Source organism: Apium graveolens, unplaced genomic scaffold (assembly GCF_009905375.1).
Source record: "Apium graveolens cultivar Ventura unplaced genomic scaffold, ASM990537v1 ctg6216, whole genome shotgun sequence".
Classification (NCBI taxonomy): domain Eukaryota; kingdom Viridiplantae; phylum Streptophyta; class Magnoliopsida; order Apiales; family Apiaceae; genus Apium; species Apium graveolens.
The window spans coordinates 76786-81103 of NW_027419290.1; the positions used below are offsets into that span (position 1 = coordinate 76786).

At 40.6% G+C, this 4318-nt stretch overlaps 1 non-coding gene across 1 annotated transcript; it reads left to right on the forward strand.

The window, feature by feature from the left end:
* The first annotated feature begins 3775 nt into the window (after positions 1–3775).
* LOC141703102 (small nucleolar RNA R71) lies at positions 3776–3882 on the forward strand. Its single transcript, XR_012567362.1, has one exon. It is a non-coding gene; the product is annotated as a small nucleolar RNA R71 (small nucleolar RNA).
* Positions 3883–4318: the final 436 nt, after the last annotated feature.

Genomic DNA, 4318 nt, shown 5'->3' on the forward strand with positions numbered 1-4318 from the left:
ATTCCCCACTCGTTGACATTGATCACATTTCAAAATGAACTAATGAGCATCCTTAAACAAAGTTGGCCAAAAGAAACCTGCTTGAAGAATACGAGATGCTTTCTTTTCTCCACCATAATACCCTCCATAAGCCGTTGAGTGGCAATCTCGCAAGATCCCCCCCGTTTCGCTGTAAGGAATACATCTCTTGATGATTTGGTTAGCTCCTTGGTGAAAAAAAAGGCTCATCCCACATATATCACTTCACTTCATGTAGAAACGTCTTCCTTTGCGCGGGAGTCAACTCTAGAGGCATAACGTTACTTACAAGGTAGTTCACAATATCGGAAAACCACGGTTCTTCTGCTTGCACTCCAAATAACTGCTCATCGGGAAAAGACTCTTTAATTAAAGACTTATCTTGTGAAGTAGCAATTGGATCTTCTAAACGTGAGAGATGATCGGCGACTTGATTTTCAGTCCCTTTTCTGTCCTTGTTCTCTAACTCAAACCCCTGAAGTAAAAGAACCCATCGAATCAACCTTGGCTTCGAGTCCTTTTTCGAGACGAGATATTGAATTGCTATGTGATCAGAGAAAACTGTCACCTTCGTCCCAAGTAGATACGATCAAAATTTCTTAAAACCATAGATGATAGCTAAAAGTTCTTTCTCAGTAGTGGTGTAATTCAGTTGAGCACCATTAAGAGTCTTATTAGCATAGTAGACTACATGAAATATGTTGTTCTTGCATTGCCCAAGAACTGCTCCAACTGCATAGTCGCTTGCATCACACATCATTTCAAATGGTTCAGACCAATCAGGTGCAGTTATGACAGGTGACGTAATCAAACTCTTCTTCAATGTCTCAAAAGCAGCAAGACACCTGTTATCAAACTTGAAAGGAACGTCTTTTTATAGCAAATTGCATAACAGCTTCGAAATCTTCAAGAAGTCCTTAATGAAATGCCTATAGAAACCCGCATGATCAAGAGAATTGCGAATTCCCTTAACAGATATGGGTGTAGGAAGATTTTTGATCACCCCCACCTTGGCCTTGTCCACCTCAAGCCCCTTGTTAGAAAACTTGTGACCAAGAATGATGCATTGGTGTATCATAAAATGAAATTTCTCCCAATTGAGAAACAAGTTGGTCTCAACGCATCTTTTCAATACTAACCCAAGATTGTGCAAGCATTCGTCATAAGAAGTTCCAAAAACCAAGAAATCGTACATGAACACTTTTACGTTATTTCCAATAATATCAGAGAAGATAGCCATCATACATCTCTGAAAAGTGGTTGGCGCTCCACATAACCCAAAAGAAACTCTTCATAATGCAAAAGTGCCGAAAGGACATGTGAATGTAGTCTTCTCTTGATCTTCCGGAGTGATACAAATCTGATTATATCCTGAATAGCCATCCAGAAGACAATAGTAATCATGCCCAACCAATCTATCAAGCATCTGATCAATGAAAGAAAGAGGGAAGTGATACTTCCTTGTAGCCTTGTTCAGCTTCCTATAATCCATGCAAACTCTCCACCCCGTGACTGTTCGTGTAGGAATAAGCTCATTCTTCTCATTTTCTACCATAGTGATACCACCTTTCTTTGGAACACACTGAACTGGGCTCACCCATAAACTATCAGAAGTAGGATAGATGATCTCTGCATTTATCCACTTGAGGATTTCCTTCTTCACAACCTCTTTCATGATCAGATTTAGCCTTCTATGTTGCTCAACAGTAGGTTTGCTTCCTTCTTCTAGCAGAAGTTTGTGTATACAATAAGAAGGGATGATTCCCTTGATATCTGCTATAGTCTAACCAATTGTCAATTTGAACTCTCTGAGAATTCTCAAAAGCTTCTCCTCATCGGTACCTAAAAGGTTAGATGCAATAATAATAGGCAAAGTAGACGCATCACCTAAAAATGCATACCTCAAATGTTCAGGTAAAGGTTTAAGCTCAAGAGTAGGAGCTTCCTCAATAAATGGCTTGAGGCGTTTCAGAGAACTTTTCAACTCCTCCAATCCAAGAGATTCAAAAGGCATATCCATCTTTTGCTTCCAGGGAGAAGCATTCAAATATTGCAAGTGCTCATCACCCTTGTCATCTTCGCTATCAGAATTCCCCATCAAGGAGGCATCGGACCTTAGCAAATGATCGAGTTCGAAATTAACCACAGTATCGACCATTTCTACCTTAAAACACTCCTCATTATCTATAGGGAATTTCATGGCATTGAACACATTCAAAGTCACATCCTGATCCATCACTCGCATGGTAAGCTCACCTTTCTGCACATCTATCAAGGTTCGGCCAGTAGCCAAGAAAAGTCTTCCCAAGATTATGGAAATTTTCTTATCCTCCTCGAAATCAAGAATTACAAATCAGCAGGGAAAATGAGTTTATCCACCTTGACCAAAACATCCTCCACAATACCTCACGGATATATAATAAAATAATCGGCCAACTGCAAACTCATGTATGTAGGCTTTGGATCATGTAAGTCCAACTTTTTGAAGATTGACAAGGGCATCAGATTGATGCTAGCTCCCAAGTCACATGGACACTTATCAAATGACACCTTTCCAATGATGCAAGGAATAGTGAAGCTTCCGGGATCTTTAAGCTTCGGAGGCAATTTCTGTTGCAGCACAGCACTGCATTCCTCCATGAGAACAACAGTATCTAGGTCATCAAGCTTCACCTTCCTAGAGAGAATACCTTTTATGAACTTAGCATAACTAGGCATTTCTTCAAGAGCTTCAATGAAAGGTATATTGATGTGATGTTTCTTGAACACCTCCAAAAACTTCGCAAACTGCTTATCCAGTTTCTTCTTCTGCAGCCTCTTAGGAAAAGGGGGTGGAGGATAGATCTGTTTCTCCCCTGTATTACCCTCAGGAAGAGTGTGCTTAACAATAGTCTTCATTGCTTTCACTTCTGCTTCCTTCTGCACTTCTTCTTCATCAGCCTCCACTTCAGTATCTGGATTCTTAGCTTCTTCACGATTCGCAACCTTACCAGACCTCAATGTGATTGCTTTAACATGCTCCTGAGCTTCCTTCTTTCCTGGCACTTCAGTATCACTCGGTAGTGTGCAAGGTTGACGATTTAGTAATGCATTAGTAATTTTCCCAATCTGATTCTCCAAGGTCTAGATAGAGACAGCTTGGCTCTTGCACATGAGTTTCAACTCCTCCAATTCAGATTTTTCATTAGCTTGAGGTAACTGCTGAAGTTGAAGTTCTTGCTTCGGGGCATATTGTGGTTGCTGAAAACTAGGAGGGTTATACTGCCTTGCCGTATATGGATGATAAGATGGTTGCACCGCATTTTGATTGTTGCACCAGTTGAAGTTAGCATGATTGCGGTTATTCGGATGATAAGTGGCTGGAGCTTGTTGTTGTGATCTCTGATAGTTGCTCACAAATTGAGTTGATTCGCCAAAAATAACATACTGCTCAGTTTTATGTGCCCCCGCACAAAGCTCACACACACTAGTGATCTGATTAACTGCATAATTAGTCAAAGTGTCCACCTTCATTGTCAAAGCCTTAAGTTGGGCAGTTATAGCAGTTGCTGCATCCAACTCTAGAATTCCTGCTACTTTTCCCTGAGTCAGTCTCTGGGAAGGATTTTGGTATTCATTAGCAGCCATCAGTTCAATCAATTCATAGGCTTCATCGTAGCTCTTAGCCCACAAGGCACCTCCTGATGCTGCATCGAGCATGGGTCTAGAAGTAGCACCCAATCCATTGTAGAAACAGTTTATAATCATCCAATCAGGCATGCCATGGTGTGGACACTTCCTTAGCATCTCCTTATATCGATCCCAAGCCTCACATAGTGATTCTCCAGTTTCCTGAGCAAACTGAGTAAGAGCATTCCTGATTGCAGCCGTCTTCGCCATAGGAAAGAATTTAGTGAGAAACTTTTGAGACAGATCTTCCCAGGTGGTGATAGACCCTGGTGGTAGAGAATGTAACCAGCACTTTGCTTTATCCCTCAAAGAGAATGGGCGACTCCAAGGAGCTATATAAGCTTAACTTTCGACAACTACTCCCTTGGGAAATAAATTGCCTTAGAAAATAACCCGACTTGCGATCAGAAAGATTAGTATAGCCTTTTATTTGACCAAATCAGATTATTACTCGTGGGCTCCACAATGTGAGCATATGACTAGATTTTCTTTTTCCTTGTATTGGTCGGGCCCACTAGGAAGAAACTTAATTCTTTGAATTCAAATTAAATCATGTTAACATACTTGTTAATTAAAGTATGTAGCATTGAATTGATTTCAATCATGCAGGTCCCGTGAGAAAATTCAAGAC